Source organism: Megalobrama amblycephala, linkage group LG5, assembly GCF_018812025.1.
Source record: "Megalobrama amblycephala isolate DHTTF-2021 linkage group LG5, ASM1881202v1, whole genome shotgun sequence".
Lineage (NCBI taxonomy): Eukaryota > Metazoa > Chordata > Actinopteri > Cypriniformes > Xenocyprididae > Megalobrama > Megalobrama amblycephala.
The window spans coordinates 27,769,550-27,787,636 of record NC_063048.1 but is presented as its reverse complement, the minus strand read 5'-3'; positions in this window follow the sequence as shown (position 1 = coordinate 27,787,636).

Below are 18,087 nucleotides of genomic sequence, written 5' to 3'. Positions count from 1 at the left end.
CACTGTATGAATAATTTTTGGGTATAATATGTCTTTACTTTATTTTGCTATCCTCACTTACATAAATGAACTATAGTGTCCTGCACCCACTAGTAAAAAAAAATATAAAAAATGTTGGAATATTTTTTGGTTTGACTATATATATATATATATATATATATATATATATATATATTCAGTAAATCCAATAATTACATTTTACTATATCCAATTGCATTTTCAGGAGAAATGGAGAAAAAGACAGGCAAAGCTCTGGAAAGCAGGACTCAGGTCTGCCTCCATGCGGTACTGCTATCAAGGATGTGGGATGTACCTTGATCTGCCGTTACGTTTCTGATGGGATCTCTCCCCGTGGGGCTCGGTTATGCCATGTCCCACACCGTGTCAGCTGGTCTCTGGCTGGCCGGGACTGTGTGAAGTTCTCCTGGGGGAGGGACGAGGGGGGACAGGAGTGTCTAATGGAATGTTAACGAGATCACTTTATGTCCTGTATCCACTTTCCTCCTTCCCGCTCCTTTAACCATGTCCCCATACAAAACAAAGCCGCTCGCTTTCTGGCGTGTGAAAAAAAAAAATTGTTGTTGGAGAAACGTTGACCAACACAGACGGCTGTTGTCACTTGGCTGGACTTGAAACAAATGTTTGACAAGGGCAGAGAGAAAGGAGAGGGCGAACAAGCTGAAAAGGACTGTGCTGCCCAATTATCACACCGACCCTTTCCACAGATCCTCAATGGCGGTTCACTGTCTGTTTATAGCAAGCAAAGCCGACAGAAAATTAGCAGGTGTCTGTAGACAAGACCAGCCAGCCCAAACCAGCGGGCACCCTGCCGACTCCAACGCAATTATTGCCAGGCTATGCACATTTCGTGGCTTTAATCAACACATCAGTACAGAGAAGAGGTCTCTTCCCCCACCCTTATGTTATTATGATGTCTAAGATAACCATGACAGGCCGCTTCATGTTAAGTGTCCTTAATACCTTTGTACTTTAAATTGTGTGGTTCTAACTGCTGTTAAACCCATTTACAGCTTTTATAATTAGACATCTGGACCAAGCTTTATTGTGGTTTTACCAGCTTTCAGAGAAGTTAAACTTTCAGTCCTGAGAGATTCCTTCAGCTAATGTCTTTGACAGCAATTGTCTTTTTAAAGGTGTACGAATCCTCACCAGATGTCTAATTAATCCATGAAATGTTTTATTATAGATGCACTTTTTTTTTTTCTTTTCAGAAATGCATGGTTTCAATATGAGTGGCTAAAAGAAATTCTAAATGGAGTTCAACTCTATGTAAGTCTCTTTTGTAAATTCATTTGAAGAAATGAAGACTAAGTTGCTGACATTCAGTAAGTGTATATTAAGGGAATATTTCATGTTCTGTACAAGTAATGCTCAGCTGACCACATTTGTGTCATAATGGCACAATGTTGATTATCACAAAAAAAAAAAAAAAGGTTACTCTATTTTAAGGTGAACATGTTACAGTGTAATTGTACAATTAAGTACTGAGTATTAATCACCTGTACTTATAGGTTAGGATTAGGGTTTGGTTTAGGGTTACTTGCAAGATTTACTGTTATTACTAGATGTAATGTAATGAGGACACTGTAAAAAAAAAAAAAAAAAAAAAAAATTAAAGGCACTTACAATGTAATTAAAAAGGCTGTAATTAAAAGCTGTTTTAAAAGTACTTATATTCATTCTTCAGTTAAAAGTATTGTATTACTTGAGCTGTAAAGCTGTTTAAATCGTAATTTCAATACAATTATTAAATTGGATAGAATTTTACATAGAAAAGTTAGTAAGCAGTTGTTTGTTTCTTTGTTTGTGTGTTTATGCCCCAACTGTGAGTATTTTAACTTTTACAGATTCACTGGCCCTTATGTCTTCCATTATAAGCAAGATTTTTTTCTTAATAGAAGGGATAAGTGTAAATTATTTTTGTGGTAATGAACATTACTCCACATATGCTGTCAGTTAAGCTTAACCAGTATAATATTCCTTTAATTTTACAGAAAATGAATAGGTAACACTTTTAAGGTGACATAGTTACACATAGTTGTTATGTAGGTTACTTACTAGCTGTAAATTATGCTTAATTTCAAACAAATAACCCTAAACCAAACCCCAAAGCCTAAACTACACTCTATGTAGTTATTTGTGCAATTAGAGTGTAGCAAATTCACCTTAAACTAAAGTTTAACCAATTAATGTTTAGAGTTATGATTGGATGAGTTTAATGAGGAATATTGAAGTTCATATTGAAATCTCAGACTTCTGATTGCAAATTTCAGTAACACTTTACAATAAGGTCTCAATTGTTAACATAAGTTAATACGGTATATTAACTAACATGGACAAACGATGAGCAATACATTTGGTACAGTATTTATCATAATGTTAGTTAGGAATGTTCATGTTCATGTTAGTTCACAGTGCATTAATGTCAACAAAAACAACTTTTGATTTTAATAATGTATAAGTAAATGTTGAAATTACCATTAACCAAGATTAATAAAAGCTGTAGAAATTTTGTTCATTCTTAGTTCATGTTAGTAGTTAACTAATGTTAGCTAATGAAACCTTGTTGTAAAGTGTTACCCAAATTTCTTAGAAAATCTGTCCTGGAACTGTAGAAAAGACACTGTGAAGTCTCCGTTTTGTCTCAGTGTAATCTCAACGGACAAATAATTTAAATGTCATTAGAGACTGTACATTCCTACAGGTGTGTGTACTCAGTGCTGTGTAACTGATTACATGTACTCTGGATTACAATACTTGTAATCAGACTACAGTTACTTATTCATTGATTGCATGACAATGGCAGTAAATTATTCATAATTTATGAAAATTAGAATTCTTTTTTTAGATTTCTAGATTTTTAGAATCTTCTAGATTTTCCTTTGAAAAAAAGCTTACCGCTTATACACATTCAGAAAGTCTTGCAGTTTTGATTAGTCACTAGTGGCTACAATCATAAAATTAAGAGGCCACACTGCATTTGGACTTACAGAAATCATTTTGTCCTGTCTTAGTAAGCCATTTAACCATGTCTTTGCAAGGCTTTAATTATATATATTTTTTTATTATATTAAAATGACTTATTATTTAGGCCAAAGTAATCTAAAAGTAAGGGTTAGGGTTAGATTATAATACCTAAAATGTGTAATGGATTACGTTACTACTATAATTTTTGTCATGTAATTTGGAATCAATAACGGAAGATTTTTATGTAATCTACGCACTGTGTATACTGTAAGTGTATGTGTTTCTGTGTGTGTGTGCTTGTACAACTATCTTAGTGAGGACTGGTTTGAGTTTTAGACCATTGGAGTGAAGACAAAAAGAGTAAAGTGAGACATTTTGGCTGATCCTCCTTTAAAGGCCTGTTTGAGGCTCAAGACTTGGTTTTAGGGATAAGGTTTAGGGTAGGGGTTCGGGTTAGGCACTGGGTTGCGAGGGTTAGGGTAAGGAGCTAGAGATTGCATTGTGTCAGTTAATGTTCTCGCAAATATAGATGTACAGGAATGTGTGTGTGTGTGTGTGTGTATTCCTCATCACTTAATACTTTAAGATGAAGCATTGTGAGTTTAGGGACTCATATAACAAGACATTTCAGATCTGAGGATTGCTCAATACATCTTTGTCCATATTTCTCACAAGTGCCTTTTTGACCTAATCGTGGAAGAATGAAGAAAAGAGATGGACTTCAAACAAGAGAATGTTAGGTCAGATGCAGAGCCCTTTCACTTTAAAGTCCCTCATCTGGCTTTAATTTGTTGAATTCCATGTCTTTTACATGTACTGGCTGCAGTTTTCACAAGCTCCCGTATCTGGAGGAGTCACATGATTCCGAGCCTGGCCAAAGGGTTCAGATGGTCCAGTCACTGACATTTTCTTTCTTTTTTTCTTTCTTTTTTTTTTTTTTTTACTTTTTACACCTTCTTTGGGGTCTTCTATAAAGGATACCTCTCAACCCTCACAAACATGTTGGGTTTCCATGACTTTGCATGGGCATAATGATTTTGTACAAACCATATATTCTATCCCTCTAACTTTCTGCATTTTTACATTTTTTAAAAAACATCACTTAGTATGATTTTTAAGCCGTTTTCCACATGGGGACCAAAAAAATTTCCTCAAGGACAAGGATTTTGGATATTGCCATCTTTGTGTGGACATTTTGTCCCCATAATATAGGGTTTACCAGGACACACACACACACACATGTTGGGTTATCATGATTTTTACTGTATATTACCCCCTAACCCTACCCCTAAACACAACCCTCACAGTAAACTTTTTGCATTTTTGCATTTTCAATAAAACATAATTTAATATGATTATAAGCTATTTTCTTCATGGGGAACAGAACAATTTCCCCATAATGTAGGAAATACCAGAACACACATACACATACACTAATGAAAATCATTAACGTCAAGCTCCTCGATTTATTTTTCGACCACCCCATCTGATGGACAAAGAATAATTGACACAGAAAAAGAGAGACTGTATATAAACGTATATTAAAAGAATATGTTCTGTACAAGTTAAGCTCAGTCGACAGCATTTGTGGCATAATGGCTTTATGTTAAACTTTATTTTAAGGTGTCCTAGTCACAGCGTAATTACACAATTAAGTACTGAGTAATAGACGTAAGAGTGATTGAGACAAAAAAGAGAATGTTCAGAGGAAAGCGGGGTGTGAAAAGAACCATTGAGACAGTGTCCAACGAGTGGTGTGTCCAACACCTGCACCGCCTATTCACCCAAGTGTTTACACACTGTCATCTACAATTAATGGCTCTCAAGGGTAGGGCTGCCTGCCCTCTGCTGGGGCCCCAGACCCTTCCTGGGCCCTTATGAGTGCCTAATTGAGCATACCACTCTCCTGATTGAATTAACAGCTTGGTCCCAGGGACCTTCACCCCACCAGAGAGGGGGGCGATTCACTCCCTCTGTGCCAGCCCGATGGAGGAGGGGGGGAAAGAGCAAGGGGTCGAGAGCGCAGAGTTGTCAAAATGTCAGCAAAGCGTGGCCCTTGCTGTTGGCAAAACCAAGCTAGAAATGTGAACTGGGGGCATTCAGAGGTCCCGGTCTTCGCAAGGACAGGCCTGCCAGGTGGACGCTGGGTCCTAAGGCTGGACGTAGTCGATTCTGCGTGTTTGTGGCCTAAAGTATTGTTTTAGTATACCTACATCAAGGGGTAAATGTCACCAAAAGAAAGAAAGAAAGAAAGAAAGAAAGAAAGAAAGAAATGTTAGGTGTCACTGTTACTGTGTAATTATAAATTTAAAGTTCCCCTGAAATCAAAATGTAAGTTTTTTAGCCTTTAGTGTGAATATGTTAGCCTTAAGGTTATGAATAAGCTGGTGTGTTCCAAAACAATGACAAAATTTGCATTTAGGAGATATAAGCATTCAAAACTTACAGTTTCTCACTTCCGCTAAAACAGATCACGGATTTTCATGACATCACATTGCACTTCAGTTTCTCATCAAATCTTCAGTCCAATCAAATACTCTCTAGAATCTGAAGTCCCGCCTCCTCCTACACTCTTACAGACACTGAAGCTAAGGCTGAAATCGGTCATTTGTTCACACATTTACTAGTTTCTACATGGTGAATGCAACCTGGTCTCATAGTAGAGACGTACCCGTGGGTACATTTTCGCGAGACACAAAATTACATACCGATGCGTATGTCTTGCTGCAGTTTCCGACAGAAATGGACGCTAGAGGCCAGTAAAACGTCAATAGGCGCTTTTGCTCGTTTTCACACACGGTTTTGATGACGGCCGGGGTCGGATTATGGATGAATAAAGACTCGTTTTCGCGTCTCCTCGCGCAATATGATGTTACGACTTCAAAACGCTTCTTACCGGAGTGCCCGATTTGTAAACGAACGTACTTTGGACTTTGCGTCGCTTAACCGGCTCTTAACGTTTTGCTTTTTTTGTCCATGACCAAGCTTGCTCAGTAGCCCCCCCATAACCCCACCGCCTGGGTACGAATCCGACTGACGGCAAAAAAGAGAGATTTAAACGAGCTGTAAAACAGTATGATCGCGGACGCTTCTTACATCGCGTTTGCTTTTGTTAACGATATCGGGTAGGTTTAGGTGTAGCGTCGGTGGGACGTTATTTTAAAAAGAAACGGAGAGCAAATGTCAAATCAAGAACTGCAGCGATTCGTCTAAAAACCAACGTCATAAAAACGTACCGCATTCACCCTATTATCTGCTCCGGCAAAAAAAAGAACGCTTTTAGCGCCACTCAGTGGACATTTCAGAGCGAAACTGCAGCGATATGTACTCATTGGTACGTATTTCACTACTCGCAGTATATAGAGAATAAGGAACGATTCAGACAGTGTATGCTTTCCATTGACGCGAATGACCATATCCGTGAATCGGCGCAGACCACAAAAAGTATCGGACCTATTTACAGTTTTTTTCGATTGCTAAACGACAGTGAGCACAACTGGAGCTACATGTGCAAAACTCTAACTACAGTCTGCACTAACAACTGTCACCTGAGCTAAACAGTTAACACATGACTCAAAACAGGCTCAGTGCAGCCAAACACTATGCACAACCCTCACTGTGATAACACACACTGTCACTCAGAACACACTGAGAGTAAAAACACTAGCATCAAACTCCAACACAGAAAATACAATCTTTTCATCTTTATAGTTTGAACAATTTCAGTGACTTCATGCAAAGTAATATTTTCTTCAAAGAAAAGAGTGACATTCTTTCACATGATTTATTTACATTTTTAGAACATAACAATTCTTTAAGGTAAATGAAAATTAGCAGTTTGGTTCAATAGTCTGTAGTAATTTACGGAATTACAGTAATGAGAAAAAAAGGTAGAAACTAAAAGTACATACTGTAATTCAAACAAATAATTGAGGGACTAATCCTGCAAAATTGCAATCAGCAGTGTTTGAAAGGCACAAGGCTGAAATCTATTGTGTTTTGAATGTGTGGTTCACAGTTTTGACAGCAGAGTGTTAGCATTTGAACAAAGTGCTGTAAATCCACAGTGTTGTGCAGGTTGTGGTTAAAGTCATGGGATAAGTGTGTAGAGTTTTGAAAACTGTGTTCAAGCAATGAAAAACGAACTAGAGTTTGGTCCACATGAACTGCTGCTGTGCAGACTGTACTTAAGAGTTTTGCACATGTGACTCCAGTTGTGCCCACTGTCGTTTAGCAATCGAAAAAAAATGTAAATTCTGCACAGAATGCTGTATTTTAAAGTGATATAGAGGACATTAGGAGGATAAACGGTTAGATATTAAAAGGAAACAGAGGTTTTACTGAGTTTAATGGCTCTGGCCGAGCTGTGATATGAACAAAATGCTATTGGCTTAAAAAAGGTGCGGGGCTGTTCGATATATCGCCCTGTCTTCCTGTTTCAGTTGAAATTACCTCACTGAATAATGCTGCGCGTTCCAAGACACTTCAGCAGGCCTTTAAATACTGAGTAATACTGATTTTCAACATGTAGCCTACTTACTATAGAGGGTATACATGTGACGTCACCCGTTATGACTGCGGTTACACCCACTGAGTGGCAGCACTGGTTTTCAGCGTGAATGCGGCAAAAAACACACAAAACACATTCAAAATGGGAAAAAGCTTGCGATTGACTGTACAAATATAGCTTTGACACAAAATCTGAGGTATATTTTTACAGAATGCCAAAAGCTACAGAAAAAAGAAGCAAAATGATTGCTGCAATTCACAGAAAAAAACTGGACTTCAGGCAGAGAAATGTGGATTAGCAGTTATCAAATGTTGGATTTTGGGGTAAAATCATACCCTATATATTGTATTGTTATATGTTATGTTGACAACTCATCAATTAAATATTTACCATCTTATATTCTGCATAATTGGGTGTTTAAAAAAAAAAAACTGACAAAAACTCTACAGGTTTTAGTGCTGGACGATATGACGATATATATAACACTGATATAAGTGATCACTCTGATTTAAACCTATATTGTAGTTATATAAAGCGTTCACAGGCAGATTTGCTTTTCCCCCGACGTCGAAATCAGGCACATATAAATGTCAGGAAACACTAGCTGCATGTCAGTATCCATGGATTAAGGTTTATGTTATAAGGAACACTTTCGAGCCCAACTTTTAGTGTAATCGTTTGTTTTACTCACGTTTTCACAGTTTCCCCTATTAAATCCAGCCATGCAGCAGGTTCTTTTGCCACTCAATCCAGCTGAGGGAGCACGTTCCGGCGGGAAAGTGACGTCAGTGCATACCGGGTTAGTTGCATCATGTAATTATGCATATTTACTGTTATTACTATGGTAAGTACATGTAACATAGCAAGGACACTATAACAAAGTGCTACCTTATATTTTTATATTTTGTAGAAAAAGACGTTTTTTTAGAACAGGATTTTTTGCAGTGTTACTTTTTTTTTTCATTACAATTAAAATCTATTTCACAAGATTTTGTTGAGCTTTGTATGAATGCATAAGGGGAAGTTGTTGCATTATATGACAAATTCTTTTTTAAAAGTACAAATATCCCATGTATTCTCACAATTAATGAGCTACAAAGCATTAAAGCTGCATAGTAATTCAAAACAATACATAATATTTCTAAGAGAATTGGAAAATACTGTTTAAAATTTTACATATTTCATGAAGCATGTCACACCACAGAATATGTCGACTTTTCAAAATTATTTAATGTCAACTACTAATAGATTAAAGGCAGTACAATGACTGTAGGTGCCAAATACGGTTTGATGTCTTTTATTTTGAAATTGTCACTTTCAGTTTGTTACGTCACTTTGTCTAGGTGCATATTACCTGTTAATTTGTATGTGGAGAGGATGGAGGAAGGGGGTGAGTAGCTGGGACGCTCACTTTCTGTTGACCGTTTCATTTCGTTTGGTTATTTCATTTTATTTGGTTTATTTTCGTTTTCTGCCTTAACGTCTACATTCAACATGTTGCTGTTCATTCCAATTTTGTAATTAAAACCTTTTTGCATCGAAACGCGTCATGGATATATTCCCACTACTTAGACCCTTAGCGGTTACTGGCTGCCGTTACAATTAGTCAACAGAAACACAGCTATTGTTGGATTATCATCGTGGATCTTTGGAAAGGATTTCTTCGCACACGGCATGTGAAACGCTGGCGCACACACTGAAGTGAAACAACGTACTTCTGTATTCTGACGACAGAAGAGGTATGTGAGCGGTTTTGCTATGTTTGGCTGTGGCGTTGCTGTTTATTGAATGGGAAAGACGCTGTTGCCGCCAGCCGTGGAGTGTTTGTGTGCCGCTTATTGGGATGGATTGCGGTTGTGGAATGCAGCGTAAGCTACGCACTTGTTATCGCGCTGTGGTGCTGCGCCCATTCATGAAATTGTTTGTTTGATTTACTTGAATACGGCGCTGGAGTTTTGGATCGCGTTGTGCGAGAAATGGACGCAGATGAGTCTGAGCGCGCTGCTGAGAGCAGCAAAAGAGAGCCTAAGCTAACGGCAAAGGCATTGGTACTTAAAATTGAAGCACTGCAAAAAGATCGCAAAGCTAAGGTGAATCAAATGAAAAACTTTATTTTATCAATGAAAGCTCTCATGAAATGTGATGAAAATGCTTTACAAGTGTCTTCAATGTTGGGGTCTTTGAAATGTTTGAAGGATGATGCATCTGTATTGCATAAAGAGGTACTTTTCTTCCTCCTGATGAACAAAACAAACAAAATGAGTGGTTTGGTTCAGTTTCTAAGCACAATTACGGGTTTATGGAAGATGTTGAATGATGGCTGAATGAAGCTAAAAATCTAAGGGAAAATGCTCAAATAACACAATCAAGTTCTACTCAAAGTTATGCAAATCTTTGCCCATCACACTCTGTTGTTCATGAGACAAGTGCAAGAGCAATGGATAATCCTATTGAACCTCAGCTGAATTGTGATTCTAATATTCCTCCTTCTTCTGAACCAGTTTCTTCTTCTCATAATATGAATGTTCTAAGTGAATATCAGAACAGTGATATTGACTATGATGATGCTCAGAATCAAGTACAACCAACAGACAGTGTTTCTAATGTGAGCAGGAAAACACCTAGACGAACGACAACAACAACCCATGGATCTCGAACCAGTCGATCTTCTATTGTATCTGCTCGTCTTAAGGTGGAGGCCGAAATGGCAGCTTTACTGGCACATCAGGAAATGTTACAACGCAAACATGCACTACAGAAAGAAGAGGAGGATTTGAGGAGGAAAAAAGAACAAATGGAGCTTGATACTATGAATGAATCGCTGTATCAATGGCCAAGATGAAAGTGTATAGTGGCACGAGATCAGAATCGATTGAGTGTACAAAACTTCCTGATACCAATGCATTTAGAATGAAACATGCAGGAATCAGTTCTCCTTACCCTAACGTGGAATCATTTTTACCTTCAAGTCCACATTCAATGCCACAACAGCCACCTGTATCTTATTCACAGAGTCAAGCAGCACAAGATTCAAGGCGTCTTCCAACTCCGCCAGTACAACAACAACAGAGTATAAGATCAAATATAGTGTCAACGCATTCTGCATTGCCCAGCATTAGTCATCATGGTGTACATGGATCTGGATTGCAAGGTGCACATGGATCAAGTTTACAGGATGATTTGGAAGGAGGAGGTATCCTTAGGCTTATTGATAAGCAAAATGAAATCGCTGCCCTATTAGTTCAGCAACAGAACTTGTCTTCACTTCCGCCAAGGGAGGTTCCATTTTTTGATGGTGATCCATTGCGTTATCATGATTTTATAAGAACATTTGAAGAGGTTGTGGAAAAGAAAACGAGTAATAATGCAGATTCCTTGCATTTCCTTGAACAGTATACTAGAGGGTAACCTAAGGAACTTGTTAGGAGCTGTCAGCACATGGTTCCGTCACAGGGATATTTAAGAGCTAAGACGTTGCTCAAGGAGCATTTCGGCAATGAGATAAGGATAGCCTCAGCCTACATGGAAAAGGCGCTTTCATGGAGAACAATAAAATCTGAGGATGCGAAGGCTCTGCAGGACTACAGCTTATTTCTCCGGAGTTGCTGTAATGCTATGCAAGATATTTGTTACATGAATGAGTTGAATCTTGCTTCTAATATGCAAATTGTTCTTGCAAAACTTCCTTATAAGCTCCGAGAAAGATGGAGAATAGTGGCCTATGATTTACAGGAAAGATGTAACCACCCAGCTTGCTTTTCTGACATTGTGGACTTCATAGAAAGACAAGTGAAAATAGTCACAGATCCGGTTTTTGGAAATATTCAAGATGTCCTGCCTAGTGGAGGTACAAAACCTGAATATCAAATCATCTCATTCAAAACCTAGAAGCAGTTTTGCCACTATGGTCACTGCAACTGGTGCAAATGTGTGTAGTGGGAAGACTGTAAACAACATCTGTCTTTTCTGTGAAGGAAAACATCCTTTGGACTCCTGTAAAATGCTTGTTGGAAAATCCCATGGTGAAAAAATGAGTTTCTTGAAGAAGAAAGGGATTTGTTTTGGTTGTTTATGTACAGGACATATCAGCCGTGACTGTAAAGAGAGAAGCATATGTAAGATATGCCAGCTCAAACACCCAAGCCGCCTTCATATTTCATCAGAGAAAAGAGGCATTCAGAATAATAAAGATGAGTCAAGGTCAACAGTGGGAAGTGCTTTGGTCTCTCTCCAGTCCAGTGCTCTTACTGGGGCTGGTAAAGAAAATTGTGCATTGTCCATTGTTCCTGTATGTGTGAAATCAAAGAAGGGAAGTAAAGTTGTGACCACTTATGCTTTTCTGGATTCTGGGAGCTCTGCAACTTTCTGTACAGAGAGTTTGATGTCTAAGCTTGATCTTTCTGCAAAGAAAATTAACATTCTAATGAGAACTATGAATCAGGACAAATCCATCTTCTGTTACGTTCTTAAGGATTTGGAAGTGTCAGGATTGGATCAAGAGCATTACTGTGCTTTACCAGAAGTATACACGCAGAAGACCATGCCTGTAAATAGAACCAACATCGCCACACAAAACAATCTTGCTTGTTGGCCTCATTTAAGTCACCTACGTTTGCCTTCAGTTGATGCTAATGTCGAATTGTTGATTGGTGCTAACGTGCCAGAAGCTTTGGAGCCATGGCAAATTGTTCGTAGTCAAGATAATGGCCCATACGCTATTAAGACCATGTTTGGATGGGCAGCTAATGGACCGATTAAGCGTCAGGAAGAGTGCGCTGCTGAGGATCATCCTTACATAACTGTTAATAGAATGGAGGAACAGCAAAGATTGTCCAAAGAAGATCATCAATTCATGGATTTTGTTTCACGGTCAGCAAGACTTATCAATGGGCATTATTATATTGGTCTTCCACTTAAAAACGAAAAGGTAATCATGCCAAGGAATAGAGTAATCGTTGAACAACGTGCTCTAAATCTCCAAAGAAGGCTTAGAAGAAATGCTGCTTTACATGCTGACTATACTACCTTTATGGAGAGTGTCATCGCTAAAGGCCATGCAGAAAGGGTTCCCACAAATGAACTCGAAAGACTTGATGGACGTTTATGGTACATACCTCATCATGGTGTGGATCATTCTAAAAAACAAAAGATTAGAGTTGTGTTTGATTGCGGTGCATCATACCAAGGAACATCTTTGAATGAACATCTTTTGCAAGGTCCAGATTTATCAAGCTCATTGGTGAGTGTTCTTGTGCGATTCAGAATGGAGTATGTTGCCATGATGGCTGACATCGAATCGATGTTTCATCAGGTCAAGGTACATCCTGAGGATTGTGATCTTTTGAGGTTTCTATGGTGGACAGGAGGAAACATTGATGGCAGTTTGAAAGAGTACAGAATGGTTGTACATTTGTTTGGAGCGACATCGTCTCCAAGTTGCTCTAGTTATGCATTGAGAAAGTGTGCAGAGGACCATAAGGATCTGTATGATGCAAAGACTGTAGACGTTGTCTATAATAACTTCTACGTAGACGACTGTCTTGTATCGGTGCCTACAGATTCAGATGCTTGTACTATTGTACCAGAAGCTCACAGAAATGTGCGCCAAAGGTGGGTTCCGTTTAACGAAATGGACAAGTAACAGCCGCACTGTGTTAAATGTCATTCCCAAGGAAGACAGAGACAAGAAATTAAAGAACTTGGATTTGGAACATGACACGCTACCTTTGGAGAGAGCATTGGGTGTGCAGTGGTGTGCGGAGTCGGATGTTTTCAAGTTCAAGGTGACCATCAAAGATAGACCTCTTACGAGAAGAGGGATTCTTTCTACTGTTAGTTCTATCTTTGACCCTCTTGGCTTTCTGTCTCCTGTTATTTTACGGGCCAAAATGATACTTCAAGAACTGTGTCGAGAAAAAATTGGTTGGGACTGCACTATTCCAACAATGTACATTGAATGGTGGACAAGTTGGTTGGAGGAACTACATGAATTGGAGAAATTTGAGGTCCGCAGGTGTTTGAAGCCTGAAAACTTTGGAGAAGCTACATCTGCCCAATTACATCACTTTTCGGACGCCAGTGAGAAGGGCTATGGCATGGTGTCCTATTTACTCCTTCATAATGATCAACAGCTTGCCCATTCTTTTCTTCTAACGAGTAAAGCAAGAGTGACACCTTTAAGATCGATCACTATCCCTCGTCTGGAGCTCACGGCAGCCACACTTGCTAGTCGCATGGACATGTTGTGGAAGAGAGAGCTGAACATGCAATTTCAGGATTCTGTTTTTTGGACCGACAGCACCTCTGTGCTTAAGTATATTCGAAATGAGACTTCAAGGTTCAAGTGCTTTGTAGCAAACAGAGTTGCTGAAATTCAAAAGGTTTCTGAAGTCACACAATGGAGGTATGTGAATTCATCCGACAATCCAGCTGACCTAGCATCCAGAGGCTTAAAGGTGAATTCATTCTTGAAAAACCAGATATGGGTTTCTGGTCCTCCCATTTCTTGTGCAACCACAAGAGTCGTGGCCCATGGATCCTACTGATGTAGGTGTGATGTCGTCTTGTGACCCAGAAGTAAAAGAAAGTGTTCTGGTGAATACTGTACAGGTACATCAAGAGTATGATTTTATGCCTTACTTTAATTACTACTCTTCATGGATGCGATTGAAACGAGGCATAGCTTGGATCCTTCGATTCAGGAACATTCTGATTGATCTCCGCAAGGAAAGGAAAAGGTTGATGACTGTTTACTCTAATCTGGACAAGTTGCAACAAGAGACTGTCATTAGCCAAGAGATGCAAAATTTCAGATCTAATGTGTCTTCAAGTTTGTTGTCTTCAGAGGAGCTGGAAAGGTCTGAATTGGAGATTATCCATCTATGCCAAAAGAAGAGATATTCTGAGGAACTGGCTAGTTTACGGAAAGATGGATTGGTAAAACGGAGTAGTGAACTCTTTAGACTTAACCCTGTGCTTCACTCGGATATCATCAGAGTTGGTGGGCGTCTGGACAAGGCTATGATGCCGGAAGAAGTTAAACATCCGGTAATACTAGCCAAGAATCTACATATTTCAGATTTGATTCTGCGGCAAATTCATAATGACATTGGACATTGTGGACGGAATTATATGCTGGCTAATCTACGACAGAGATATTGGATCCCTGGTGCTAGCATGGCTATAAGAAGAATTTTGTCCAAGTGTGTAGTTTGCAGACGCCTTCATGGAACCACGGGTTATCAGCAGATGGCAGATTTGCCGCAAGATATAGTCACACCTGACAAACCACCGTTCACGCATGTTGGATTGGACTGTTTTGGTCCTTTTAAAGTGAAACGGGGAAGAAGTGTTGTAAAACGTTACGGAGTAATCTTCACATGTTTGACTATAAGGGCTGTTCACCTAAACTAGCAACTTCACTTGATACAGACTCTTTCATCCATGCATTAAGACGATTCATTGCACGTAGAGGACAAGTAGTTGAGATCCGTTCAGACAATGGTACTAACTTTGTTGGCGCTCAACGTGAACTGCAGGAAGCTATGAAAGGCTGGAATCATGATCAAATCAACTCATGTCTGCTTCAAAAGGGAATTAAGTGGAACTTTAATCCCCCGGCTGGTTTGCACTTTGGAGGAATTTGGGAAAGGCTTATAAGATCAGTAAGGAAGATTCTGAATTCTATCCTTAGAGGACAAAGTTTGGATGAGGAGGGTCTCTACACACTCCTTTGTGAAGTTGAATCCATCCTTAATAATCGTCCTATATCCAGAGCATCTATGGATGTAAATGATTTGGAAGCCCTTACTCCTAACCATCTCCTTTTGCTAAAAACACAGCCATCTTTACCACCTGGACTATTTAATAAGGACGATCCGTATTCACGACGGAGATGGCGTCAGGTCCAATATATGGCGGATTTATTTTGGAAGAGATGGATTGGGGAGTATCTACTTCAACTACAAGAACGCCAGAAGTGGCTGGTGAAGAAACGCAATTTTCAAGTGGGAGATATTGTGCTTATAGTGGATGATACTGCCCCAAGGAGTTCATGGGTTATGGGCAAGATTATTCAGATCATGCAGGATAAAAAGGGATTGACACGTCAAGTAAGAATCAAGACCAAGAGCACCTGCTTGACCAGACCTATTTCTAAGATTTGCCTCCTTCTTGAAATGGAGGACTTTTAACTGCTCTATGACCGACTGACTGACTGACTGACTGACTTATGAGAGCTCTCAAATGACTTACTGAAGACTTATGACAAATGACTATAGACTATTTGATTGACCTTTTCACTTTGATTATGGACACTTCATATATTGAAGAACTGGACATTTTTACACACACATAAAAACACACATTTGTGTATACACTACACAGTTGTAAAATTGTGATTTCCATGTAAATGTTTAGTGATGTATAACCTATGTGATTTATGTATTGTGATTATTACAGTTTTTTTTTTTGGGTGTAATAATCAGGGGCTGGAGTGTAGGTGCCAAATACGGTTTGATGTCTTTTATTTTGAAATTGTCACTTTCAGTTTGTTACGTCACGTCTAGGTGCATATTACCTGTTAATTTGTATGTGGAGAGGATGGAGGAAGGGGGTGAGTAGCTGGGACGCTCACTTTCTGTTGACCGTTTCATTTCGTTTGGTTATTTCATTTTATTTGGTTTATTTTCGTTTTCTGCCTTAACGTCTACATTCAACATGTTGCTGTTCATTCCAATTTTGTAATTAAAACCTTTTTGCATCGAAACGCGTCATGGATATATTCCCACTACTTAGCCCCTTAGCGGGTACTGGCTGCCGTTACAATGACTACTACCATGATACTACCATGATATATGCTATCATTTTAAAGAAATTAATAATTTTATTCAGTAAGAACACACTAATTTCATCAAAAGTGATAGAAAAGACTAAATGTTATATTTAAAATGTTACATAACTTTTCTATTTCAAATAAATGCTGTTCTTTTGAACTTTCTGTTCATCAAAGAATCCTTTAAAAACAAAAAAATATTAAGCAAAACTGTTTTCAACACAATAATTAGAAATGTTTCTTGAGCACCAAATCAACATAATGATTTCTGAAGGATCATGATACTGATGACAGGAATAAATTACATTTTTAAATATACTGAAATACAAAAATGTAATTTTATATAGCAATAACTTTTTACAATATTGCTGTTGTTGCTGTATTTTTGATCAAATAAATGCAGCCTTGGTAAAAAATAAATAAATAAGAAACTTCTTTTAAAATCATTTTGACACTTTTGAATGGCATAGTGTATAAATACTTTACAATTGAAATATATAATTATTTTTGCATTACAGTAGCAATAATTTGCATAATTATAATTTTTAATAATTTATTTTGAATTTTACTGGAAATATGACCAAACATGTTATTGCCACATAAGATTCACCGCAAGAGAGTCATGTGCACCTGCATGCTACTTTCTTTATTTTTTTATCACATATTTTATTGTTCATACACATTTATTACAAAATGTCATGTGAGTAGGAGGCAGATTGGGTTCCTATACTGGCAATTAGAGAAAATATACCATAGATGATTATCTGAAGTGAGCATAGTCCTTTTAGATAAATCAAAACACTCAAAAATCCCAAATAAGCTTCCACAATCAATTATCCAACTACAGAAGACTTTTTACCGTGTGGACAGCTGGGGTTCGCTGGTTGTTTTTTATCCAGAACAACTGTAAAAAAAATCCCAGTAAAATTTACGGTAAAAAACCAGCAGCTGTGGTTGCCAGAACTTTACCGTAAAAAATACAGTAGCAACGTAAAAAAAAAAAAAATCTGTTAAATTTACGGTAAAATAACATATTTCATTAACTGATATAATGTTAATTTACCAACCTAATGAAGTACTAATATCTGTTTTGTACCTTTTATAATACACTGACAGTCACCAAACCCAGTGGTGATAAGAGTCACATGATGAATCAAAGTTCATCACAAGCAGCTTTTCCACAAGCTGAGGAGGACAATACTAATATATAGGAGGTGCACACAGTGTCATTCACACACACACTAAAGACCATCATGGTAACATGCATGAAATTTTAAAAATGCAATAAACATTAATTTAACAACATTAGATGCAACATAAAACCCTAATGTACATAACTGATTAGAAAAAAAATGAGAAAAACTAAGAAGAAACAGAGTTATTTCAACGAAAATATATCAAATGTGAAGTGTCACGCAGGGAACTGTGGGAATGTCAATTTACGTTTTTTCACTGTAAATTTTACAATGAATTGTTATTTTTTACTTCCAAAAACTGTGAATTTAACAGTATTTTACCGTAAAATTACATTAAATGTACCGTTAGATCTATTACAGTTATTCACCGTATATAGTACAGAAACTTTCTGTAAACCAATTAACAGTTTTTCACCGCAGCATTTTTACAGTCTTTTACTGTTAAAATCACGGTCATTTGAGGAAAGATATCATGCTCTAATGTAATAATAGAATTCATAAGTTAACCAAATAAAAGAGATATGTCTCATGCTGTGTATCATTTCATATATAGAGCAAAG